Source organism: Urocitellus parryii, chromosome 5, assembly GCF_045843805.1.
Source record: "Urocitellus parryii isolate mUroPar1 chromosome 5, mUroPar1.hap1, whole genome shotgun sequence".
NCBI classification, from domain to species: Eukaryota; Metazoa; Chordata; class Mammalia; order Rodentia; family Sciuridae; genus Urocitellus; species Urocitellus parryii.
Window position 1 is genome coordinate 63,644,685 of NC_135535.1, and position 27,947 is coordinate 63,672,631.

Consider the following 27,947-nt stretch of genomic DNA (forward strand, 5'->3'; position numbering starts at 1 on the left):
GTTTCTTTCTCGTAAGAAGCAGCTCTAAGCTCCAACTCCAGGCGTGCTTAGATGGATGCCCTTGGTTGAGTAGTGACAGAGTGGAGCCCATGGGGTCAGTGTGCCTCTCACCCTCTGCCTCACTTAAGGCCCTCTCTGAAGAGTTGGCACAGGTAACATGCCACCGGAGAGAATGCCCAAAGGCAAAAACAGCTCAGCTATTACCAGAGCTCATGGGCCCTCTGGCATCCCAAGGAGGGACTAGCCCATCTAGAGGAGGACTCAGCTCCTTGGTCCTTATCCTTGTGGCCCCTAACTCCTGGGGTCAAAGGCCAGTTAATCCTGCTGGACTTGGCGCTGCTTGGATTCCCTCAAGAAATCCCAGGAAGGGCGGACAAAGGTCTCCATCTTTTGTCAACAGAGGCAAGTTTGGGTGATTAAGCTAAGAAAGCAAAGCCATTTTAGTCCGGGGATTATATCTGAGGTGTGTTGGGAACTAAGAAGTAGCTTGTTTCCTGCAAGGCAAACCAAACCCAGGACGACTCTCAGCTAAGCTCTTGCTTCTCCTTCTGACAGGCCAAATGGCTTGGAGTATAAAAGCCAGTGTTCCCTGTGCTCAGCCTCTGTGTTCACACCTTAGCTCTTGATAAGTGATCTCTAGCTCATGTCTAAGCTCCCCGCCATGAGCAGACAAGTTGGCAAGAATCCTTCAGCAGCGGGAGCCAGGGCTTCTCCGGCCACTCGGCCGTGGTGACCGGCAGCAGCAGGATGAGCAGTGTGGCTAGCTCCAGGGGAGCCGGTGGTGGGGCCTCTGGGTTCTGGGGCACAGCAGGTGGCTTTGGTAGTCGCAGCCTCTACAATCTAGGTGGCAACAAGAGTATCTCCTTCAGTGTGGCAGCTGGGGGCTCAAGGGCTGGTGGTTTTGGTGGAGGATATAGCATCTGTGCCAGTGGCTTGGGTGGTGGCTATAGAGGTAGATTTGGGGGTGGATATGGGGGAGGTTTGGTAGAGAAATGGGAGGTGAGTTTGGGGGAGCTGGTAATTTTGGGGCAGCTGGAGGTTTTGGGTCTTGGTGGCTTTGGCCCTGGAAGCTTCTCTGGAGGAATCCAGGAAGTAACTGTTAACCAGAGCTTCCTGCAGCTCCTCAATGTGGAGACTGACCCCCATATTGGGGAAGGGAAGGCCCAGGAGCGTAAGCAGATCAAGACTCTCAACAACAAGTTCGCCTCCTTCATTGACCAGGTGAGGCAAAGCCCAGAGTGGAGGGTTTGGGCTGCTTGGGAGTCAGTGTGGGAAGATGCCACGGATCTGCCAGATTTGGAGCAAGGCCAAGAGCCAGGTACCTTGGCCTTGCTCCTTCCAGGACAGGGAGCAGGCCTCTTTTGCTCTTTTGGCCATTTTTCTAGATGTGAAACAGGGGAAAGAATTCCTGGTCCTAATTCCCTGTAGGAATAAGTTGAGCAGGAATGAGGACAGGCTCCTAACATGCTCTTAGTTTTTTGAAGAATGAGATTTGAGCTACCAAATCAGGACAGTTTACTTTCAATTCCTTTTGAAAAGCAATTGCTTAATATTCGCAACCAGCTGATAACGAAATTTGCATGGATATGGATTTTGGGGCTACCTTTCTGTGAGGAGTATTGGCAATTGGTCCGCTTTCCATGTCATACTGTGCTCAACTCTCCAGAGAAGGACAGCTGTATGAAACTTCTAAGGAAAAGTGAGACTTCATCAACCACATTTTCTCTAGAGTGGTCAAAGAAGCTTACAACTACAGACAATTAAAGTAAGTTTATTCATGCTGATCTTTAGCTGTGTTTTGAAGGATGCCAGTAGACCCAGGGCAGTTCTGGGTTTGGCTCTTAGTATCCAGTTTTTTTTTTTTTTTTTTTTTTTTTGCAACTTAAGGTCTGTGAGCTTCAGTTTCCTTACCCACAGAACGGGGATTATAACGTCTCATTTATAGGTGGTTGTGAGGGTTAATGAGACATGTGAAAATAGCAGGCACAGTGTAGGTGCTCAACAAATTCTAGCTCTCCCATTTCTTTCTTTCTTTCTTTTTTTTAAGAGATTTATTCTTAAGTTTTAGGTGGACACTATATCTTACATTTATGTGGTGCTGAGGATTGAACCCAGTGCCTCATGCATGCTAGGTGAGCACTCTACCACTGAGCCACAGCCCCAGCCCCTAGCTCTCCCATTTCTAATCCTCATCCTTCCCAAATTCCAAAGCACAAAGGCAATTATGGATTCAAGAACTGGGTCCACTCACGAGGATGAGATGGGAGGATCACAAGTTTGAGAACAACCTCAGCAATTTAATGAGGTCCTAAGCAACTTAGTGAGACCCTGTCTCAAAATAAAAAAATAAAAAGGGCTGAGGATGTGGCTCAGTGTAAAGCACCCCTGGGTTAAATCCCCAGGACTAAAAACAAAACAAACAAAAAACAAACGAAACGAAATGAAACCAACCAATCAAACAAAAAAAACTGGGTCCATTCTCCACATTTCCACCCTTGTTTTTTTCTTTTGGCGTTGCTGGGGATTGAATCCAGGGCCTCAGGCATAGAAGGCAAGTATTCTACCACTGAGCCGCATTCCCAGGCCCCCCATTTCTACCATTTGGAGTGGTGGCCCCACTTGTTCAACTCAAGGGGTTCTTTGCCTTTCCCTCTGGTGCAGGTGAGGGTCCTGGAACAGCAAAACAAGGTCCTGGAGAGCAAGTGGGAATTGCTCCAGCAGCAGAGCATAATCTCTGGCTTGGGCCCTCACAGTCTGGCACCTTTCTTTGAATCCTACATCAGCTTCCTGTGCAAGCAGTTGGATTTGTTTCCCGGGGAGAGGGGAGCCTGGAGGGAGACCTGAAGAACATGCAGCATCTGGTGGAAGACTTTATAAAGAAGTAAGGGCCCCAGTGGCGGAGTTTCTCCTTTTTGGGCTTAGCAGGGGCGTGTGCTCCTAATTTGGCATTTCAGCTGTTCCTGACTGCACCTTCAGTCAATGCTCTTGGATGGGTATATCCAGTGAAGCATGACCAGGCAAAACGGGGTGACAGGGTGGGGACTGACACTCCTATGTGCCTGATTATTGTATATTTTTCATTCTCCAGCAGGTCCCCTTCTATACCAGCTCAGATGGACAAAAAAGTCTTCCCAGAATTTAGGGCATTTTAGTACACTTTACTACACTTTACTGTACATAGGAATCACATTGGAAGTTTGCCCAAAATGTTCTAGTTCTTTGTCTTGAGTTCTAGTTCTTGATCATCTGAATCTGTAAGTGTGGGACAGGCCCAGGGGTCTGAGTGCTTCCTTGTTCCTGGGAATTCTACACGGATGGTCTCGGGCTGCCTTCTGTAAAGCACTCTTTCTATGTGTCCTGTCCAATTTCAATGTATCCTATCCCGCTTCTGCAGTGTCAGTCGCCTCCTGCATGTTCCAAGTTGTAGTTCACGCCCTCTGGTCTGTGAGTTTCACATCCTGAGGTCTGTGGGCGCTCAACTGGGCCTCTCAAGGGGGAGAGCTCCAGACATCCCCAGGGGTCAGGACCCACAGGGATGAGTACAGCTTTTCTGGGGAAGCTCCGTTCCAACTATACCACACAAGTTCATGGCCACTCATTGTTTGCAGGTTCTATGCTGGGATCTGGGGATCCAGAGGCACTCACATCTAAATTTCTCAGAAACCTCTTTGCTCCTATAATGGTTCCTGTTCTTTAGTCTTCACAAAATCCATCCTCATGGTGGGAAATTTTAGTCCTTAACAGGCAAGAGTCCATGGCCCTGGGGTATTCAGAAGACATGGATTTATTCATATCCTAAATTCCTACAAGAAGCTACCTAATTAAGGAAAATAGAAACAGAGCAAACAGAGGCAGAAATACCTGGTGGGGAGAAACATCTCTATGGGTTCCCTGTGTATATACTGTGGCTCTGTGAAGTTGATCAACAAACTCAGGCAAGTGACTGGGCTCCTTGATGTCTTCCTTAACTACCCACGCCTCAGCTTATCCCTGGAGTTGGAGAGGGTGAGGCAACACCTTGCACTCTGAGAGGTCTTCAGGCAGGAGTTTCAGGACTCAGTGAAAAATGATAGTGCAGGATCCTTGTTAAAAAATGATTAAGAATTTCAAGATGGCGCCAGCAGGGCATTAAAGCCAGCGTGAGGAGCTTCTGAATCCCAGGTCTTGTATAACTGCACAGGTTGCATGTGCGTGAAGCAGGTTCTGTCGCTGGAGGAGGAGATTCTGCATGAGTGTGTGAGACACTTATTTCTTTTTTTCACTTCTGAAACGTCACTGTCCAAATGACATTCAAAAATGCATTCTGCTGTCTTAGATACCTAATTTAAATAAATATATTAAAAAAAAAAGAAGGTAGGCAAGTGGGAGGACCAGATTCAGGCTTCCTGCTTCCCCCTCTGTTGTGGGCGGGGCTTACATTTTTCATTACATTTTTAGAAATATTTGATTAAGGAAGCTGCTCTGAGTACATTGCTGGTGGGGAGGACAATTTCATATCCACTGTGACTAATGAGCTGGTTAGTAATGTGAACTAAAAGTGCATGGGTACCCTGAGGGATATTAATAACCACAATCAACTATAGCTTAATTAAGCTAGTCATTACAAAGATGAAGTAGTTAAAATATCCATTTTTATTCAGGAGACTGGGTTTTTGGCACACCATATAACCCAAATCACACACATGCTAGGTAAATATGATTTTTCTATCCAAAAACTAGAAGGTTACTCTAATCAGCTAATATAGTTTGTATTTTGTTACAACATTAGGTTTGACTGGTCAAAGCAATTGAAAGGAAAAAAACGACTTTGATTTTCTTTCTTTTAAAAGGGAAGCTGAGAAGTCATACTTGGAACGAGGAAGAGAGACAAGGGCTTGGAAAGCGCGGAGGGTGGGAGGGGACCGGGTCAGTCCTCAGGTTTCTGACTCTTTCTTTCAGGACATGGATGCAGCTTACATGAGCCAGAAGGAGCTAACGTGGGCTGCCTGACAGAGGAAGTCAACTTCCCGAGGACCCTCTGCGAAACGGTGATTGATGATTCCTTTGTTTGCTAAGCTCCAGAGACAGCCTGTTGTCATCTTCCCTGTGATAACTCTGGGGGATGGCCCAGGGGCAGGACACACTACCAAAACCTGCCACAGGGCTCAGAACTCAGCTCTGTTTCAACCAGGAAAGGTTAACTTAGCTGTTCCCGCCTGCACAGACCTGCCCATGGTCGTGGTCCAAGGCCTCTCTCCATCTCAGCCCTTTTTACTCTACACCTTCCCTCTGGCTCTGGTCCAGTATCGCAGCCAGATTCTTCATAACACCCCTCCTTACTGTGATCCCACGCAGACCCATCCAGCAAGGCTTGCTGGCTGATGCTTTCAGGCTGACAACCTGACTCTATTTACATATTGTCTTTTTGTTTTAGCCTTGTTGTCTGGCATCCTTTATTATAGTCCGACCTGAAATATAAGCTTATTTTTCTAGCTGTCCCACCCCCTATCTCCATCTTTGGGGTATCTCTGTTGGTAGAGGACTCCCAGCATCCTCTGGGGTCAGGGTTCATTCATGTTCCCTACAGGACCTGTCCCAGATGCACAGCCATGTCAGTGACATGTCTGTGGTCCTCTCCATGGACAAGAACTGCAAATTGGACCTGGACAGTCTCATTGTTGAGGTCTGCACCCAGTACAAGATTGCCCAGAGGAACAAGACTGAGGCTGAGGCCCTGTACCAGACTGTGGCAGACCATCTCGCACGTGACTGAGTTTCCTCCCTGGCTGGGTGTGAGGCACTCAGTCACTTTTAACATGGCAGAGCTTTCCCCACCCTTCTTGGGTTTGAGGGCTTGTCCGTGTGGAGGCATGTCTCACCACTGCTCCAAAGATCCAATCATTGCACTTGACCTTGCAACACTGCCCCCTTTGACCTTCATTGGATGGGATTTTCCCCAGAATTCTTTGTTCCCCAATAAAAGCCCTCTCCCTAGAGTGCTCGCTCTCTCGCTCTCTCGCTCTCTCAATAGCTTCTTCAGTGAAACCTCGCTGCCCCCTGGGGAGCTTGAGGCTGAGGGTTCGAGGAGCCGTCCTGGAGTTGGTTTAAAGATAACTGTGTGTCTGTGTCTTTAATTTAAAATCCCTGAGGATTTTCCTGCGTGACCAAACCGTTCCTGTCTGCGTTGGCAGCAGACTAAGCCAGACCAAGGTGGGAACCCTCACCCATTCCCAAACTCTAGTTTTAGGTCCCTATGACTGTCATCAAGAGTATGACAAGATGTTGTAAGGCTTACATTATCACTTTCTCCTCTGTCACCTTGGGGAGCTGCAGAGCACAGCTGGCTGGCATGGGAATTACCTGAAGGGCACCAAGAGCGAGATCATGGAGCTCAACAGGATGATCCAGAGGCTGCAGGCAGACATTGAGGACATCAAGAAGCAGGGGGTGGGGGTGGGGGTCCAGGCTCAAAGATGTGATCCTGGAGGTTTTTGGAGCTTTGGGGAGAAAAGGAAGTACCATCTGGACTCCTTTGCCACACACTCTCATGGTGTCTTATGGCATAGCCTCTGGGAACCTTTCTTCTCCCAGATGTTCCTCCTGGAGGCTGGGCTTCTTGTAGTGCCCCCTAAGGAGGAATGGTTGCCCATTTTCGTTTGATCAGCAAATCTTCCACTGCAATATTGTCTTTAAATACTAAGTTCTCAGCAGGCTCTGCCTTCTGTGGAGCTACTTATAATATTCCTTACATAACCTCTATGGCATCTTTGTATTCAGAATAAAGTGATTAAGCAAGGGAGGTTTTAACAGTCCTGAAAAAAAAAAAAGTCAGTAACTAATCAGACCATTACTACCTTTGCCAGCCTAGGAAAGCAAATCAGTGTTCTATTTCTCCATGAGTCATGAGTTGATTTCAATGGGCCAAGAATGAATTAACCAATTGTAAAACTGACTTGTTTTCAAAGCATGCTCCTTGGGATTTCTAAGGCAGGGGAAGGAGGAATGCTGGATGAGGGAAAGTAAACAATCAGGTATTTGTTTCCTGGTCACTATGCTAATTCATCTTCTACCTCCTCTTGCCCCAGAATGCCAAAGGCATTCATTGCAGAAGCTGAGGAGCATGGGGAATTGGCCCTCAAGGATGCTAATGCCAAGCTCCAAGACTTGCAGGCTGTCCCACAGAAGGCCAAGGATGACCTGTTCCAGCTGCAGCATGACTACCAGGAGCTGATGAATGTCAAGCTGGCCCTGGACATGGAGATTGCCACCTTCTGCAAGCTGCTGGAGGGTGAGGAGTGCAGGTGAGTATTCTCCAGATAGGACTTTAGAATAACCTTTAGTGAAAGGAAAGGGGACAAGATTAGGTGAGAACAATTCAGACAATGGGCAAGGAGTCTCCTGAACAAGAGTGAAGAATGGAAGTCTCATTCTATTTCATCAGTCATTATCATCTAATTCTCCAATGTATCATGGACATCAGTATTGAAGTACATACTTCTATTGATCTTCACTGTGTGCAAAGTGTGGGGGAAAGTGCTCTGGGATTATGACAAAGGTTATAGACCAGGGCTGTCCACTGGTACTTTCTAGAATATAAAAATATTCTGTACCTGTACTATCCACTTGGAGATTTCAAATGTGGCCAGCACAACTAAGGAGCTGAATTTTACATTTAATTTTAATTAATTTAAGCAGCTTCATGTGATTAATGGCTACCATATTGGACAGTTCAGTATGGATAGTCCTGCAACCCCATCTCTGAAGCTGAGTCTACATGGGGGAGAGATTGATACATATAGATTCTTGACATATAACATACATTGGCAGGTAAATCTTAGTGGATATCACCTGTGAGGGTTAGGTTGGGAATACAGGGATATTTCTGCTGACCCTCTGCCTATATTCAGAGCCTCAGTCTTCAGGAAGCTCCCAGTCTGTTGGAGGAAGTAGGACCAAAGTATGAGGAAAAAAAGTCTCTATGGGAAGTCTCTATGGGAAGGAGCGAGAGTAAAGATGAGTTAAGTGTACTAAGAGATGAATGAGGAGGGAGTAGTTGATACCAGAAGCACACAGTGGCAAGGTGCACAAGCACATCCATGTCTGCTCAGATATGTGACAGGTCTGCTCCATGAATAAGAACAAGCTCTTGAACAGGAGCAGTGTGGGTGGGACATTATCAAATTTATCATGCATTGGGTGATGGCCCCTCTCATATTTTCTCTGCTCCGAACAACTGTCAGTTCTACACTGCCCTTCCCCATCATCTTACTAGGGCTCCATGGGGAAGACTTCTGGGAAGAGGAAAATTGAAAATGGTCTTAGCAGGGGTGAGAGATGAGGACTAATCAAGTGGTGGAACTAATCAAGTGAGGGTTGGTAGTTTGCTGGGAATAAATCTTTGGGGCTAAGGGAAAGAGGGTGGGAAGATGAAAATATAGAATATGGTTGTTGGGGATACTGCAAGTCTCAGCCCTCTTTTCTGGGGAGATAAGGTCTTGGAAACAGATTGGGAATAATCTTTCCTCTCCTGGGAACTTGATCCCTAGTGGGACACATGGGAAGAGGGCTCCCAAGGATATGAGCTCCAAGTTGTTTGGCTATTGACTTTTTGCTCAAATAAATCATTTCTTCTCCCTTTTCAGGATGACTGGAGAGTGTCAGAATACTGTAAGCATTTGTAAGTACCACATTCAAAAATATCCTTCCTGGGTTGTAAAATGGGCATCTGGAAACATTCTCATGGACTGATCTTTAGGCAAGAGGGCCTGACTCACCCACAGGGTCTTGGCCATGACCATACTCTATGCTCCTTGTGTAAGCTGGCAGCATCTCAGGCCAAAGTTCAAACCTTGTGGTTATAGGGTGTCCCCTAGGTTGGAGAACAAAAGATTTCTGTGGGTACTTCTGGTTCCTGTTCATGGACAAGGGGACCAGAGAGCCAGACTCACTATTGTTTGCAAACAGAGGACTGAGAGAAGCCCAACATCTTCTTCAAAGTCACACAGCTAGGCAGGGGTGGGTCTGAAATAGCTGGGCCTCCAGCTTCCAAGGCCTTTCTCCTGAATTGAGAGTCTGTTCTCCCTTAGTGGTGGTCAACAATGTCACCAGCACAAGCAGCACTCTGGAAGTGTCCATGGAGGCTTCAGTGAGTTCAGTGGCTGCTGCAGCAGTGGTTCCAGGGATAGCAGCTGTGGAGGGGTCAGCAGTGCCTTTGGCAGAGGGGCAGGAGCAACAGCAGGGTCTACCAGAGTGGTAGCAGTGGAGTGGACTGGCTGTGGAGACAGCAGTTCCATGGGGCAGAGTGGAATGGGCTTCAGCTCTGAAAGCACCAATATCTCTGCAGGCCATGGCTACACCCCTGACAGTTGGGGCAGTACCAGTGTCCCATTCTCCTGGCCATCCAGCTCCAGCCAGCAATTCTCCAAGTCTCCATCCCTGCCTGCTGCCCTCCCAGCCTGCAAATCACTTCCCACACTTTGCCTGGGGTCAACAGGTACCTATGACTCAACCCCACTTTCCCTCAAGTCCCCTGGAGAAGGGGCTTTTCCATCTCCATCTCTATCTTCATCTCCATCTCCACCTCCACCTCCAAGTCCTCTTCTAGGCCAGGGAGATCTAGTTATAGTTTGGGATGATGCTGTCTCTGGAAGATTCCCTGACTTGGCACAGCAACAATTGAAGCCTGAGCAACACCTGAGCCTGTCCGGGCCATCCAGCCTGGCCTACTCCCACTCCACCACTTTCCTCTCTCATGAGGAGTTGGTGGTCTGAGGTCAGTGGCTGCTGCAGCAGTGGGTGCATGTCAGTGGTGCATGTCAGCACCACCTGAGAAGGACAGGGCAGTGGGGTCGGAGCTTGAGCTAGAAGGTCAACATCTTCAGACTGTGGGTTCTCAGGGAGCCCTCTCCATGTCTAGTCATCACATCCCTACTCAACTCTATCCCCTTAGTACCTTGAGCCAAGGATCCTCTGGTGATGATTATGTTGTACTTCCTCTTCTCAATAAATTGTGTTGAATTTCACATTCTGTTGTTTGCCTTTCACTCAAGGAATATAGAGCAGACCAAGAACCAAAAGTGGAGGGAAATCAGGCATGAGGGTGCTCTTCCAGAAGTTTGGTAATGGGAATAAAAGACACCCAATAACCTTGGCTTCTCCTATATCCACTAGGTTGGGTTCTTGTGACAGGTCCAGCTGAGAGTATGGATGTTGTTGAAGTGAGGTCCTTCCCCTTCCTAGGGAGGTCATTTCATCCATCTTCTAGCTGTTGGATAGGCTCCATAATCCAATATTGGAAGTAGAGGTTTCTGTATAAAGAGAATGGATTCCACTGGAATTTCAACTCCTTTGCTCCTCTTGACTTCAGCACCCCAAACAAATTCTCCATCTGCAACTACAGGTCCTAGTAACTGAAGGAACCTAACACTCTCTTTTCCCTACACAGTTTCTGAGACCAAAGAATGAACAAATGAAGAGTCATATTGTCTTTATGGCCAACTAATATTAGAGAATGTGATAAGTCACACACCTTTGGACAATGGGTTTCCTGTTACAGGACTTTAGGATTTGGCCAGATTTCCCACATGGCTGAGGAAGCACAGGGCCACCAAGGACTTCTCTATGGGATCAGATACCTCATGGTAAATAGGATAGCAAAACTTAAGCTTGCTATGGACAGCCAGACCCTAACGGATACAGGAGTATAGCTCTGCATGCTCACTCATCAGGTAAGAGAGAGGGTGGAACTGTTACAGTAGCTCACTCCTGATGGTTGTAAAATTAGAAATGGGGAAGATGCTTGACTGCCTTTCTACCCAAACTTCCCAGCTGTTCTCAGAAAGCTAAACCCAACCCAGGATTAATGGAGCAGCCACAAAGAGAAATCCAGGAAATCAAGAGCTTCAGAGTGATGACATTTAAAGTTTGTGTTTCTTTCCTTATCCCCATATCCAATCCCATCTGCATGCCTTTGAGCATGATAAACTATTGGTTTGTAAGTCACTTTAGATCATGGATTATCCCCAGAAGTCATATTAGGGCTAGACTAATGAGAGGACTTCTGTACATCTGTCTGATGTCTAGGGAGCCTGACCTTCCTATTCCTAAGCCTGCAATGGACCTTATCTCACCCCATCTGATATAAAAGTCAAGATCTCAAGATGTGGAGAAGGAGACATTTTAGAGTTTCTACACATCAGCATCCAATAAGGCCTTGCTCATCTTTTCAAGGCTTACAAGCAAGAAGCAGTTCCTTTTTTACCTTTGCCACTTATCTTTGGCACAGGTTTGGTACTTTGGGAGTATGGGCAGGCAGTTCTAGATTTCACCTCTCATTACTCCTTTAGAGATATTGCAAGAAACATCACCAACCCACAGGAAAACCTGCTTGGAGCTCTGCTCCATGTGCTGCCTAACTCAACAGAAAGGGATACACTGTCCTGCCTCAACCCAACTTTCATGAGATGAGAGCAAGAGGGTTTGGGGACAGTTGCTTGTCTCTTTATCCATTTGCTCCATATGTCAAGACCTCAGTCCTGGGTGTTATCTTAGGGCCCTGCAGAAGGGATGGGGAAACCAGTGACATTTTGGTGATCAATTAAAAGAATAAATAGAGATTTTATAAGAGAGGAAGACTCTATTCCTGCTGACCTCAGAGAAAGATGGGATAGGTCACACTTCAAAGCAGGACAAAGGTGAACTGTTGACTTTTTTGTGAACATTGTGGGGAGGGATGGTGAAAGGGGCTAACAAGGAAGGTTGTAAAAGACTGGAAACTACTTGGAACTTTGAGAAGGATCAATCAAGAACAACATGTTGGAGAGGAAGCCTGGGACAGGCCTAGGAAGAAAGAGTCTGGAAAAGGGCCAATTCCCAGAACTCCTGGATCAGCATCATATACCATGTTCTGGACACAGTGGGGATGAACCTACATCCAGTGGAGTAGTATCACAGAAACTTCCAGGGTGAGGGCATTGTGTCTGAGGCCAGGCTAGGGGTTGGGGAGGATGGAATACAGTCTGTGTGAGACTGGTAATCCTGAGCTTTCTCAGCCTTGCAGAATTTCTTAAATCCATTCTCCATTTAAAGACAGAACTGGGAGCAGAGCATGGTAACACATGCCTCTAATCCCAGTGGCTCAGGAGGATGAGGTAGGAGGCTCAAGAGTTCAAAGCCAGTCTCAGCAACTAAGTGAGGTCCTAAGCAACTCAAAATATAAAAAGTGTGGCCCAGTGGTCAAGTGCCCCTGGGTTCAATTTTGGGTACCAAAACAAACACAGCAACAACAACAACAAAACAGAACAGAGAAAGCTCTTTATCTTTGAAGACAGCCAAGATAGGTAGAATAAGTATTTTACTGGTGGAATGGCCAGAGGGGTGACAAATTCCTTCCCAAATTGATACTTGAAATCCTCCCAGCTCTCTCTTCAGAGTTAAACAACCCATCTTCTAATACCAACAGCTTCTTTATTTTTCCATTCTGTGTCCTTTATTATCTTCTACTTTTCTCTCTCTCTTTTAAAAAATATTTCCCTGGATTATAAAAGCAGCATGTACTTAAAGCAAAAATGAATAAAATTTAGCAAAAAAAAAAAAGATTTTTCCTATAATTCTATCACCCCATGCTGTTTTCCTACATTCATTCATGTGTATTCACATACAGAGATATGTACATGTGCATATACATTAAAGAGTAACATCTCACAAAATATACCGCTTTCTGCTATTTTTGTGGTGCTGGGAACTGAATCCAGAGCCTCACACACATACTAGGCAAGTGCTCTACCTCTGACTTGCACCACCAACCCCCAACTTGATTTTTTTGGGTGCCTAATCTACTGTGCTATTACTATTATTCATTTAGTCATTCAGCAACTAGACTGAGTGCCTATAATTCTCCAGACACTGCACCAGGCCCAAGGATGGAGATAAAAGCACATGTAGTTTTTGCCCTCGTAGAATTTACAGGGAGCATGAAAGAAATTTACCAAATTACATATTTCCATATTAATATACATGGAAACCATCATTTTTTCCAGTACAGAAAATTATTCTTAAAAATTATAAAAACAAAAACAAAAGTGCATATTGGGAATTAAACTATGGTATTTTTCCTTCTTTCTGAAAGTGGGACATAAATGTTCTACCAAGTATTTTACTAAACTAAAGCCTGACAGGTGATCATTAAAGCTCTTTGCTACCTCCTCCTCTCAAATTGAGCTAGTGCAGTGGAATAGCTTTCCTTTTTTGGTAGGAGAGTTTTTGACAGAAAGAAGGATAGAGTTGGAACTGCAGAGTTTGAAGGAACACTTTCTTAGCAAACTCACCCCAACCCAACTGAAGCCCTAACAAATTGATTTATAAAATGCTCACCATCTCTAGCAGTCAGAGAAATGCAAATCAAAACCACCCTAAGATACCATCTCACTCCAATGAGATTGGCAGCCATTATGAAGTCAAACAACAATAAGTGCTGGCGAGGATGTGGGGAAAAGAGTACACTTGTACATTTCTGGTGGGACTGCAAATTGGTGCAGCCAATACGGAAAGCAGTATGGAGATTCCTGGGAAAGCTGGGAATGGAACCACCATTTGACCCAGCTATTGCCTTTCTCGGTCTATTCCCTGAGGACCTTAAAAGAGCATACTATAGGGATACTGCCACATCAATGGTCATAGCAGCACAATTCACAATAGCTAGACTCTGGAATCAACCTATATGTCCTTCAATAGATGAATGGATAAAAAAATGTGGCATTTATACACTATGGAGTATTATGCAGCACTAAAAAACGACAAAATCATGGATTTTGCAGGGAAATGGATGGCATTAGAGCAGATTATGCTAAGTGAAGCTAGCCAATCCTTAAAAAACAAATGCCAAATGTCTTCTTTGATATAAAGAGAGCAACTAAGAACAGAACAGGGAGGAAGAGCATGAGGAAAAGATTAACATTAAACAGAGACGAGTGGGGGGGAGAGAAAGGGAGAAAGAAGGGAAACTGTATGGAAATGGAAGGAGACCCTCATTGTTACACAAAATTACATATAAGAGGTTGTGAAGGGAAAGGGGGGAAAGCAACAAGGGAGAGAATTGAATAACAGCAGATGGGGTAGAGAGGGAAGATGAGAGGGAAGGGGAGGGGGATTGTAGGGGATAGGAAAGGTAGCAGAATAAAACAGACACTAATATGGTATTATGTAAAAATGTGGATGTGTAACCGATGTGATTCTGCAACTTGTATTTGGGGTAAAAATGGGAGTTCATAACCTACTTGAATCAAATGTATGAACGATGATATGTCATGAGCTTTGTAATGTTTTGAACAACCAAAAAAAAAAGTCTTAGCAAACTTGCAAACAGACTTAACATACTATAAAAAAATCTACTCTTTTTCTGCATCTATTGAAATAATTATATGATTTTTGTTTTTAAGTCTATTAATATGATGAATTATATTTATTGATTTCCATATGTTGAACCAACCCGGCATCCCTCGGATGAACTCCACTAGATCATGGTGCACTATATTTTAAATACGTTTTTGTATGCAAGTTGCCAGAATTTTATTGAGAATTTTTGCATCTATGTTCATCAGGGATATTAGTCTGAAGTTTTCTTTCCTTGATGAGTCATTGTCTGGTTTTGGTATCAGGGTTATATTTGCCTCATAGAATGAGTTTGGAAGGGTTCCGTCCTTTTCTATTTCATGGAATACTTTGAAGAATATTGGTGTTAATTCTCCTTTGAAAGTCTTGTAGAACTTGGCTAAGAATCCATCTGGTCCTGAGCTTTTCTTGGTTGGGAGGCTTTTGACGGCATTTTCTATTTCATTACTTGAAATTGTTCTGTTTAAATTGTGTATGATCTCCTCATTCAGTCTGAGTAGGTCATATGTCTCTAGAAATTTGTTGATGTCTTCGATATTTTCTATTTTATTGGATTATAAATTTTCAAAATAGTTTCTAATTATCCTCTATATTTCAGACATGTCCGCTGTGACATTTCCTTATTCATCTTGTATTTTAGTAATTTGAGTTTTCTTTTTCATTAGCATAGTTTATTTATTTTTTCAAATAACCAACTTTTTGTTTTGTCAATTTTTTTAATTGTTTCAATTTCATTGATTTCAGCTCTGATATTAATTATTTCCTGTCTTCTACTGCTTTTGATGTTGATTTGTTCTTCTTTTTCTAGAGCTTTGAGATGTAGTGTTAGGTCATTTATTTGTAGACTTTTTATTCTTTTAATGAATGCACTCAATGCAATAAACTTTCCTCTTAGTACTGCCTTCATAGTGTCCCAGAGATTTTGATATGTCGTATCAGTGTTCTCATTTACCTCTAAGAATTTTTTAAAATTTCATCCTTGATTTCTTCTATCCATTCGTCATTCAATAGTGTATTATTTAGTCTCCATTAGTTACAGTAGTTTTTTTTTTATCATTGATTTCTAATTTCATTCCATTGTGGTAGTCAAAAACACCATACAGGCGAGCCATTGGGGTTGAAGCATGGCGACTCTTACCAAGTGACTGCTTGTACAAAGCCTGCCTATGTATTCAGGTTGGGGGGCTTTGTGATGGTATTATTTGCCAAGTTGTTGGCATAGGAACATGTAGGTTGAGGAGAGGGGTCTTCCAAGCAGAATTCTTGACACAGTCTTGCCCCAGAACAGTCTAACTCAAAAGCACCCCACAGAGATGTCTACTTTGGCAGGAGTCATAGGTTTACAGAACACAAGAAGGTGTTTCAGGAGAAGCAGAGGTCGCTGGAAGGTCAGGTGTGTCTTCCTAATCCGTCAGTACTTAACATAAGTGAAGAACTGCAGCAGAGTCAACCTTTCCAAGATGTACTCTCCTGTCCACACAAAAAAAGAAGCCCCTTCCAGCCTTCTGGACCTGTGAAGTCCAGAAAGTTCCCATCAGTGCCATATCCCCCTACAATTGATTAACAAATATATGAAAAAGTGTGCAACATCCCTAGCAATTAGAGAAATGCAAATCAAAACTACTCCAAGATTTCATCTTACTCCAGTCAAAATGGCAATCATCAAGAATATAGGCAACAGTAAATGTTGGCAAGAACGTGGGGAAAAAGGTACACTCATACATTGTTGGTGGGACTGCAAATTGGTGCAACTACTATGGAAAACAGTATGGAGATTCCTCAGAAAACTTAGAATGGAACCACCATTTGACCCAGTTATCCCACTCCTTGATTTATACCTAAAGGACTTAAAATCAGCATACTATAGTAATGTTTATAGCAGCTCAATTCACAATAGCTAAACTATGGAACCATCCTAGATGTCCTTCAATAGATGAATGGATTAAGAAAATGTGATATATATATATATATATATATATATATATATATATATTTCCCCCCCCATGGAATATTACTCAGCTTTAAAGAAGAATGAAATATGGCTTTTCCCAGTAAATGGATGGAGTTGGAGAATATTATGCTAAGCAAAATAAGTCAATTCCAAAAAACCAAAGACTGAATGCTTTCTCTAACATGTGGATGCTAATTCACAATAAGGTGGGGGGTACTAGAGAAGAATAGTGTTACCTTAGATTAGGTAGAGGGAAGTGAAGGGAGGGGAGGGGAGGGAATGTGGGGATAGGAAGGATAGTAGAACAAAACAGACATTATCACTTTATGTATATATGTGGCTGCATGACCAATATGATTCTACAACATATATACTCAGAAAAATGAGAAATTATATCCCATCTATGTATGATATATCAAAATGCATAAATGCATTCTATTGTCATATAAAACTAATTAAAATAAATAAAAATACATGTGTAGAGTTTTATATTAATCTCTATTAAATCTTAGTTTTGGCTCAAGCTCCAAACCATCAAAAGTTTTTTTGGATACCGATCCTGCTATCTAACTAACTTGTTATTTTTATTGGGTTCTTGTCATTTACACATTTGATCTATATATGCAAAGATGTTTTCATCTGAGTGTCTTAAAAAGAAAAATGTGATTTAGCACAAAAATGCTTATTTATAATGAGGAAGAAAAGTGTCACAATTAGCTTTGAGGAAGTGGCTTTTAAAAAACTTTCTTATTAGGAAAATATCAAACATAAAAATGAAGTTATCACCACAGACAACTCTGAAATCCAGAGAATCATTAGGAACTATGTTGAAAAAAATCATTCAGTAAATTGGAAAATCTAGAAGATATTGACAAATTTCTAGACACCCATGGACCTAACCAAATTGAGCCAAGAAGATATAGAAAACCAAAACAGACAAATATCAAGCAATAAACTTGAAGTAGCAATTAAAAGCTTTACAACAAAGACCAGGACCAGATGGATTGTCAGCTGCATTTGATCAGACCTTTGAAAAAGAACTGTTGCCAAAATTGGCATCCTGGAGTTATTCCATGAAATAGAAAAGGAGGGAACACTCCCAAATTGATTCTGTGAAGTCAATATCATTAAAGAGAAAGCGAGGAACAAGACGGGTAAGTGAGAAATGAAAGACGAGACCAGGCAGAGATACATCCAGGCAGAGATCTGCCATATATACAGCTCTGACAAATAAAGGCCTTCTCTCTATAGGAGAGACAGCCAACACAGGCTTGGGTTCTGGGGGAGGCTCAGTAATCAGAGCCGGGCAGGTCCTAATGTGGGTGGTTAAGGGTTGGGTTGGTATGAGGGAGTGGTGAGCCTTTCTCAGAAATGCTCTTGGGTGGGAAAGCAAAACTTTTCCTTAAAATGGGGGCTGTCACTTAAGATGGCCATCCAGAGGCTAAGCAAGGACCTTGTAATCATCCCAACACCAGACCAGACAAAGACACGTCAAGGAAAGAAAACTACAAGTCAATGCTGAAGAATACAGATGTAAAAGTCCTTAATAAAATATTAGCAAGCCACATTCAAGAACACATTAAGAAGATTATATGTTTCATTTCAGGGATGCAAGTTTGCTTCAACACACACAAGTTAATAAATGTAATTCACTTCATAAATAGAATTAAGGACAAGAGTCACATGATCATCCCAAAAGATGCAGAAAAAACCCTTTGACAAAAGTTATCACCCATTCATGTTAAAAACACTGAAGAAACTGCAGGTAGAAGGAACTTATCTCAATATCATTTTATTGATTGATTGATTTGTGTATGGTGAAACAAACCCAAAGTCAACATCATACTAAATGGAGAAAAACTGAAAGTTTTTTTTTCTCTAAAATTAGGAACAAGACAAGAATGTCCACTCTCACCCCTCCTACTCAATATAGTTCTTGAAACTCTAGTCACAGCAACCAGGCAAGAAAAAAAAATTAAAGGGATACAAAAAAGAAAAGAAGAAGTCAAATAATCTTTGTTGCCGATGACATGATCCTGTATGTAGAAGACTCAAAAAACTCCATCACAAGAGTCAGAGAGCTTTTAAACAAATTTACTGAAGTAGCAGAATATAAGATCAACCTGAGCTGGGTGTGGTGGTGCACTCCTCTAATCCCAGCAGCTCTGGAGGCTGAGACAGGAGGATCCTGAGTTCAAAGCCAGCCTCAGCAATGGCATGGGGCTAAGCAACTAACTCAGTGAGACTCTGTCTCTAAATAAAATACAAAATAGGGCTGAGGATGTGGCTCCATGGTCAAGTACCCCTGAGTTCAATCCCTGATACAAAAAAAAAATCAACATAAAAGTCAATAGCTTTCATATAGTCCAAATAATGAATTTTCTGAGAAAGAAAGCAGGAAAACCATTCTGTTCACAATAACCTAAAAACTAACCAACCAACCCAAGAAAAAAACTTGGGAATAAATCTAACCAAGGAGGTGAAAGATCTCTACAGTGAAAACTAGAGATCACTGAAGAAAGAAATTGAAGAAGACCTTAGAAGATGGAAAGATCTCCTATATTCTTGGATGGGCAGTTTTGTCTTTTTTGAGAATTTCACATAAGTGAAATAGGCAACTTTTTGAGATTGACTTCCTTCACTCAGCATAATGCTGTTTAGATTCTTTCAAACTGTGTATATTGTTTGGATCTTTAGGAGGACTTATCCTCAACAATCAGAAGGTGACCATCAACTAGAGCTTCCTGAAGCCCTAGAATATGGGGATTGACCATCAGTTTGTGGAGATGAGAGGTCAAGATCCTCAATGACAGTTTGCTTCCTTTTGACAAGGTGAGCACCGTTGTGGGGAGGGGCTGTGCTCCTGGTGCCCCTGGGACTGGGTACTTGGAGGCTGGGATTCTGGTGGCAGGTTGGCTCATGAGCAGGGTTTGGGAAGGCCACTACCTCTTCTCCAAGGTGGACCACAGATGGGGTCCCTGGAACAGCAGTAGAAGGTGCTAGAGACCCACTGGTGCCTCCTGCAGCAGCAGATGGCCACCTCCAAGGCCAGTGCCAAGGACATGCAGCCTTTCCTTGAGTTCTACATTCACTGCCTCCAGGACCACAAGGACAGTCTGCTGCTGGAGCTGGTAGGATGGTTGGGGAGTTGGGTGTGATGTGGGTGCAGGTCATCTGGCCTCTGTGGGCCACAGACAAGGAGCTGGGAGGACTTCAGGTGATAGATACTGGGATCAAGCATTCAGGTGAGCATTAAGAGCTTTAAATATATAGCTGTTATCACCATCATCATCATGAATACCAGCAGGGCCAGAGCTAGCCCACAGAATGCCTTTGAACTAATTGGAAAAAGTGTCCCTTTGGGTAGGTGCAGCAATGTCAGCCACATCCTGGCAAGGAGAGTGTGGGCTGGCTTTCACCCCACTGATTTCCTTGGCCTAAAGTGAAGCCCCTGATCACACTGCTACCATCCTCCTCTTCCTTCTCATCATCCACTGGGCAAGTTGATAAGCAGAGCAAACCCAGCAGGGTGAGCAGCAGCCTTTCCTGTTTATGTTTTGCAAGAACCACTTGAAGTTGATCCAAAGGGCTTTCCTTCCAAGCATCTTCTTGATGGGAAACTCTTTTGAACATGTCAAAGCTTGTCCCCCAGGATCAGATCTTCTGTTTTCCTTTTGAGCTCCCTGTGACTTTCCAGGATAGTTTCTTCTTCCTTTTCCCTCCATCTGGGGGGGACTGGAGACCACAGCTGGTAGGCATAATGGCACCAAGAAGAACATAGTGGAGCTCCACAGGATGGTCCAGAGGCTGCAGGTGGAGATGGCACCAGGAAGCAGGTGTCCCTCAGCAAAGGAGCAGTGGAGGCTGAGCTTTGGCTATGGGGTGTGCTCTGTGTTTCTGGGATTGGCCACACTCTGCAGAATGCTCCTTCCAATATCAAGCTTGCTTTCTGATAGTTTCTGGAAAAGTTAGAGTGACAGTAAAGGGGAGGTAAGGCCCTGGTCCTATTATTTCCTTGCCCTTCATTCATGCAAATCTATGAAGGTTCAGAGCATACCTTATCCTCTACTTGAGATGAACCCAGGTCTCTGGGTGACACCCTGGATGGCCTAGGAGATCTGGCCATTCTCTTGATGCTCAGCTGTCTAGAGTTGCTCATCAGTCACCAAACACCTTTTCAGTTCTCATACTGTGGCAACTGGAATGTCCTTTCTCATCCTCCGAGCAATCTCTCAAACTCCCACCCTTACTTCAAAAATAGACCAAATGTTTCTTCCTCTATAAAACTTTTCCTCCTGCCAAGCCCCACCCTTCCCTGCTCAGTCTCTCCTGGAATCCGCGGTGCCCTGCACTTTCCCTCATCACATCATAGCCTCGTGGTATTTTAAAAGTCTATCTTTCTGTCTCCCTTACTCAAGGGTGAGGGCACTGGGCTCAGGGGCCCTGCCATGTTCACTTCTGTCTCTCAGATGCCCAGCTGTGAAGGACAGATATTTGGGAAGAAGTGAATTTTTGATTCAGACATTGACAGAAGGCTTCTTGGACCTCACCACTTATTACTACTTGTCTCAGATCCTGAGTCCCCAGAGTTTTGAGGGACTTTTGAGGCCACTTCCTCAAAGTTACTTTCCAGAGGGCTGCTCTTCTCCATCCTCAGTGTTTGGGAAATCCTGGGAAGGGACAGACAGATAGGGACCGGTGCTCCTCTGCCATATACACAGGTGATCCAGAGGTCCAGCACACTTCCCTTTCTCTTGCCCTAGAACAACAACCTGCTAGGTAATCTTAACTGATGCTGGGCAGCAGGGTGAGCTGGCCCTCAGAGATGCCCAATAAAATGAAGGCATTTCCAAGTTTCCCACATTCCCACTTCTTGGAACTGGAGGAAAAGAAAAATGCACTCACTGCTGTTCTGTATGTTGGATTCTGTCACAGCTGAGCTCACCTGCTCACCAGCTATGATAGCCACCTCATCTTCTAACACTTCTGAAGGTCAAGCTGCCTTCCCAGGGCCTCTCTCAGCCCTGAACACTTTCTCCATACTACTCCCATCCCATCTCTCTCTCCTCACCATCTTCCAATACCTCATGGGGCACAGAGGGGACTCTCCACCTCCTTGCAGCTGTAGCTCACAATATTGGCACCATTAGTTCTGAAGTTGCTGGCTACAATAGCAAAGGCAGCGGCACCAGCATCTCCAGCCATGGTGCCCAGAGTGTGGTTGGGGGTCAGGATAGCTGGGGGCCAGAGCATCCAGTCTGCTAGCAGACACGTCCCTGGGGTCCAGAGCTCCAGAGCCAATAGCACTTCTGCTTCTTCCGCCAGGATCATTCAGACCACGAGCAGCAGCAGCCAGTGCTCCTATGCCAAATTCTGAGCTGACACCTCTGCCTCTCCCCAACAGATGGCCAGGTCCACCCCAGAGTCCACCTGCTTAGCTGTCTGCAACCCTGCTTCCTCATTTCCCAGGCTCCAGGCCACAGGCCCAGGGCAGAGTTGGGCTACTTGCTTCCGTGTGGGTGCTGGGCCTCTAGCATATGGTCCACCATGGGATCTCAGCCCCTCTGCTCCTAGCCCTGCCCTTAGCTAGATTTGAAACTTGTCCTCACTGCCTTCCTCTGCAAGGTCTCTATTTCTTTTTAAAAAAATTGTTGCATTTTTCATTGTGGGTTTTTTTTTTGATGAATGTTATTGAATGCCACCTTGCAGTGTTTGTGGGGCAGAGGATAGAAGGGGAGAGAAAGAAGCTGTCCTCAGAGAGCAACCTGTTGAAGGCAGAGGATGCTTTAAGGCATAGTCAGGTGGAGAAAATTCCCTAACAGGGATGCCTTTCTTGGATTGCCTGTCCACTGGGTCCACTCCTCCTCATCCCTCAATGCTCCATTTACGATTGCCTCCATATCCTTTCTTCCTTTCATGCCCATGGTTCTGATCCAGTTGTCTGTCAAGAGTTGTGTATATGCCAGTTGCTTCCTCAGACAGCACTGAGGTCTCCTCCAGAATGTACTGGTCCACCATTATGTCTGTTGGTGCCTGACAAAAGGTTGCTGAGTGGATGAGCGACTGTTTGGAAGGAGGACTGAACAGATGTCCATCAATGTCGTACCTCTGGGAAGGAATGAAGTCTTAGGGGGAAGTGAGAGCCAGACACCTGTCTGGATTTTCTGAACAGTCTGCTAGAGGAGCTCTCATGCCTGACCCTAACTCCCTGCTCTAATTTTCTAATTTGTCTCTTGGCAGAAAAGAGCCAATAATAGATGGGGACAGAATCAACCTTCTAACTGCATCAGTCTTCAAACCTAGTTCATGCTTAATTCATTTGTCATTTTCACTTGGGGTCACAGGTTGTATGAAATGATTTTGTCTATGAGTCACAAGAGGGTGTGTGTCTATGTGTGGCACGTTTGCCCATTTGCCTGTCAGGTTAAATAAAGTGAAAGGGCTTTAAAAATTAAAGGCACTCCACAGATGTCAGTTACTATTAAGTGCTGGCATATCAGTCATTGAGGCTTTGACTTTTTAATTTTTGCATAAGGCTGGCTGAATTCTAGGGGTGAAACTTATGTGCTAGGTATGGGTCCTGCCCTCTCAGGGCTTCCACATTGGTTAAAGGGAAGTGAGATGTTTTCATTTGATTTATGGGCACAATAGGGGCAATGGATGACCCAGGAGCCAGAGAACAGGAGTGTTCAAGGGCCTGGCTGGTCATATAAGGTATCATGGTGGGACTGGGCCCTTTTATGGATCCTGAATGATGTGTTGGTTTAGGGTGGAAGGGAAAGAGAGAAAGAGTTTTAAGTCACAAGACCCTCGTGATCCACAGGATGGCAGGCCAGCCAGCCAGAGGAGGCCAGCACAGTGCCCAGCACAGAATATGCCTTGGAAGTGGTGGCTGAGGAGTGGGTGAGGGATGAGGGGAGGGAGGACAAGCCTTCACTGGAGCCTCCTTAGAGTCAAGGAGGCAGTGACATCACCAGTTGTGAACTGTTTAGTGTCACTGTGGTCCATGGCTGCACACTGTGGCCCTCTCCTGTCCCATCATCACCCTTCAGACCCTGGATCCTGATGAGGCAGGAGTGGGTGCTCCCTCAAACCCTCCCCTTTCATGGGGAAACAACCCAAAGTGGTCTTGGAGGACTGCGCGTATAAGGGTGCAGTCCATTTCCACATCAGTTATTCAGTCAGGCAGAGTCCCACAGGCTGAGGCTGGGCAGGGGCACACACAGATCGCCCTGTGGGAGCCCACACAGCGAGCCTTTTCCAGAGACCAAGTGCTGCATGTCTTGCTCCCTAGCATGGGCTCCAGGTTGGGCAGAACTGAATTGGAGGCCTGGCTCTGGCGCTCATTGGCTGTGGGCTCTTGGAGACATTATTTAACTCCTGAGCCTTAGTTTTCCTCACCTGTAAAATGGAGCTACAAACCCTTCCCTGTAGGGTTGCTATGAGGTTTGAATGGGAGGAGATCTATAATTGTTAATTGTAGACCCTGCCAGCTGGCCAGCTTTCCATGACTGGACTTTGTTGAGGTTACAATCCCTCAGTTAACACAGCATCCACTCTCTAGTTGATAAAGCCCTTTAACATACTCAACTCCCCTGACCCTCCCAACTAGTCTACTCAGCAGGCAAAGCAGAGTACGAGCGGCTGCATTTTATGAGTGGCTAAAAGCACCCTGGAGGGATCTGGAGCTAGAACTCAGGCTTCCCGCTCTGTCCAGGGTGCTCTCCAGGTCCTGCTCTGCAGGCCTGCTGGGTGGCTGGGTCTGGGTGCTTGAAAGAGGCTGACTCACTCCTCAGGGCCTTCTCTTTTGGAGCTGAGCCCAGTTCAAAGCCTCAGCTGCCTGCCCCAAGATCTTTCCAGAGCTTTAGATGCCATGAAGCTGGCCCTCCTCAGTGAGGCTGCTCAGAGCTCTCCTAGTCTTAAAGTTCCTCGGGGAGCAACGCTACCTCCAACTGCAGACCACAGGCCAGGGCAGTCTCCCCAGGGAACGAGAGCTTAGTCCTTGCCCCTCCTCTGCCCCTCCCTTGTCTGCCACAGCCCCATCCCCAGGTTCTCCTTGGACCATCCTGCACAGCAGGGCTCTTTGCCAGCTGCACTCACTGTGCCCAGCCCAGCCCCGTGTGAGTGGCTGTGCCATGTGCTGGCAGGCCCTGTCCTTAGCCCTGAGCTCCCACATCTAAGTGTCCTGTTTCCCTGATAAGCTAGGGCTGTCCTGAGGCAGGAGTGATTGTTTCTCTGACTCCCAGTTCCCCAGAGAGGGTGAGGCTTCCTCAGAGCAGAGGGGCCCTGATCTTGTGCCAGCTTGGGAGGCATAGCCATGGCCCTGGGGGGAGGCACAGGGCCTGTGTCTCTCCAGCACCCTCACCCCAGGGAAAGGCCCAGCTGGGCTAATTCAGGGCTGGCTGTGCCTGGGCAGCAGCACACTCTGGTTCTCTCCTGAGAGGCAGTGGAGGAGACAGCGGGCTCTTATAGCCTGCAGGGCGGGGATGAGCCGTGGGGTTTGCCACTACCAAGGAAGGGTTTTGGGGTGGGCCCTCACTAAAGCCTCAAACATCCACTCCAATCTCTTTGGAGTTTGTTCTTCATATTTAAAATGCAAACTGACTTAGTGCATTTAGAAAGGGCAGGGTCATGGGCAGCTGTCGAAAGTGGAAACCAGTTAGTTGTTCTGTAGTTCAATAGCAAGCATCTGAAAAGCCATAACTGGGGACAGAAAGACCGTATGGGACATCTCATTTGCTCATTTTCTCCTGGGTCCCAGAACTACACTTGGAACCCAAGGCGCTATTTGGATTTTGGAGTCAGTATCAGCTGCACATGTGAACAGAGAGCAGCTTTATGTGTCGTGAGTCCCCATCCCTTTTCCAAGCCTGACTACCCTCGGCATCACGGATGCCAGCCTGGACAGTGACCCAGATGGCACTCGGCCAGGAGTTCCACTTCTAAGAAGCCGAGTCCTTTCTTCAAGAGATGGGTTTGGAGCGGTGAGATGGCAAGGGCCATGAGACACCTCCCCCTGGTGTCCCCTTCTGTAACATCCACAACCCCTTTGAGCCCTGAGGCTTTAATAGATCTAGGATGAACTCCCTGCTCAAGTCTGCAGCTGTGTATTGTGGAGGAGGAGACTGGGGTCCAGAAAGAAGATTCAGCTGGTGGCCAGTGGGGATGGGATCTAGTTTCCTCTCAGTCATGCCCCTTATTTGGATTCTGCTGCCATGACTTGATTTCTTAGATTATGAGAAGCTTTGGGCAAGAATCGGAGCCCTGATGAATGGGGTAAGATGAGGGTTTTGAAGGTGGCCGGGAGGACAGTGTCCAGAGGTGACTTAAGGTTTCCTAAGGAAAAGATTGGACAGGGAAGTATGATGAGAGGGTGTGTCTGTCTGTCTGTCTGTCAGTGTGAATTTACGCTTTGTGTGTTTTGCTTCTCTTTCTCTCCCTTGTCTAGTGGTCTGAGGACACTGAGTTCATTCCGAGGGAGGACCTGGCCCTCCCCCAGTTAGCTCACCGGAAGGGGAGAGGTGCTGAGCCTCCAGGAATGAGGGTGGATCAAGGGAAGGCGATGAGATAGTAAGGGAAGGACACTGGGGAGCCTGTGGGGGGACTGATAGTTTCAGTCAGAAGAGAAGGAAGGGAAGGGGCATTTATCATGGGTGACTGCCTCTAAGAGACTCACTTCCTGAAGAGCACCTGGGGTTTGTGGTCAGGAGTAGAGTCATTGAGGCTGGTCTTTGCTGCAGAAGGAAGTGGGGGCATGTAACAAGGTGACTGACATTCACACCACATGTGACAAATAACTTTTCTCATATAGGCCCCTGTCCATGGCCATGGGAATAAACCATTAGTATTCCTAAGTACTACTTGTGAGGAGCCTGGGCTTCCCAGGTGAAGTCTCTCCCCTGAGCTGAGGGAGGGACTTGGAAATCCTGGATCCATTTTCCTTACCTGAGCTTGGAAGAGGAAAGTCTGGTAGCCTCTGTGGCCAATGGTCTGGTCCTCTGTCCCACCTGGATTGGCTCTCCTTCTCCCCACCCACATGCATCCTCCCTATCCATCAAGCTCTTCTTGATCTTTTTTTTTTTTTTTAAATACTCTTTAGTTATAGGTGGATGCAATATCTTTATTATTTTTTTTTAATGTGGTGCTGATCGAACCCAGTGCCTCATGCACGGTAGGTGAACACTCTACCTCTGAGCCACAACTCCAGCCCCTCTTCTTGCTCTTTATTCCTCAGCCTCTGCTCATTCTCAGCCTCTGGCTCCTCCCCCAACTTGACTTGGAATCTTCCTCCAAGATCCCTCAGGCTCAGTTGATTAATATTTATTTGACCTGGTTATATGTTTGCCCTCAAACTTGGGTGCACGAATGTTTTGTAGCAAATGAAATTTGAGATATCTTTAGTTAGTGGTGAAGTCTAAAAGCAGGGCTCAGAGGCCAGGGTTTGGCAGAGGGGCATCTGAGACCCTGTTCTCAGGAAAGATCAACCTGAGAGCCATTTCTCTATGGTCTTCTCTATTTCCTCCCTTAACACAGTGTTCCCAGGACTGGAAACATCTTCCTGGGGTTGCTGCTGTTTTAGGATGCTGGAATCCCTTGTTATTTGATGATAGATGAATGGATGATATAGTGAGCCTATGGGTCAGGAAACCTCTGTTTTCATGTTGTTTTGTTACTACCTTGTGTGACCTTGATTATCTCGGCTTCAGTTTCCTTATTTGCAAACTAGGTCTCTACCCACCTGTATTACACCAACATCTCTTCACATCATGTTAGCATCAAACTATTGTCGCATTAAAATGCAGACCTGCTGGAGGGGCAGGGAAGCTGATGGGACTTTATTTCTGGGGACGTCATGAACTGTCATGACTGTGGTTGGCACCAGACAGCTCTCTGGATGCTTTCTTCTTCTTGGGCTGCAGGTGTCCTTCCAGGAGCAGCAGAAGGAGGCCCCAGAGACCAAGTGGTGCCTCCCGCAGGAGCAGGACTCCGTTCCAACACCAACAACCACCACCTTGACTCTTTTCTTGGAGAACTACATCAGCAACCTCAAGGCCACCCTGATAGGCTGCTCAGGAGGAGAACAGGCAGGATAGGGTGAGGGCCCTGGAGTAGCTAGTAGAGGATTTCCAGGAGAAGTGCATGCTACCCAGTTTTCTGGGCTGGGCAGGGCAGATGACAGTGACCTGGCCTAGGGTCCAGGACACCTGGTTTTAGTTTAACTCTGTTCCAGCTGGTCTAGGGCTTGTGGGAGCTTAACCCACCTTCACTGAGTTTCAGTATCCAAGTCTTTAAAATGCTGGCTTATCGCTTATTTGGGGAAGAAACTGTTTTGAGAATTTGATGAAATAGTATATAAATAATTGGGGGATGGGTTTCTAAGATACCCTGAACTCATTCATGAACTTTTCAGAGCCAGAGAAGCCCTTTCACCTCTTTGCTCTCCTTGGATTGGATAATTTCCAGTGTCCCTCCAACTCTGCAAGTCTAAGAAATTTAATTTTCTCTGTCCATAGACTTCTAAATGAGAAGGAATCCACCAGCAGGAGTTTGAGTGTCCACCTGCCCATCTCAACAGTAATTCTGTTCTCTCCCTGGGCAATTTGAACTTCTGCCCTGAACTTCCATTTTG

The 27,947-nt window shown here is 45.5% G+C and overlaps 1 pseudogene; it reads left to right on the plus strand.

The window, feature by feature from the left end:
- The first annotated feature begins 89 nt into the window (after nucleotides 1-89).
- LOC113189726 (keratin, type II cytoskeletal 2 oral-like) lies at nucleotides 90-27,411 on the plus strand (annotated as a pseudogene).
- The last annotated feature ends 536 nt before the right edge of the window (nucleotides 27,412-27,947 follow it).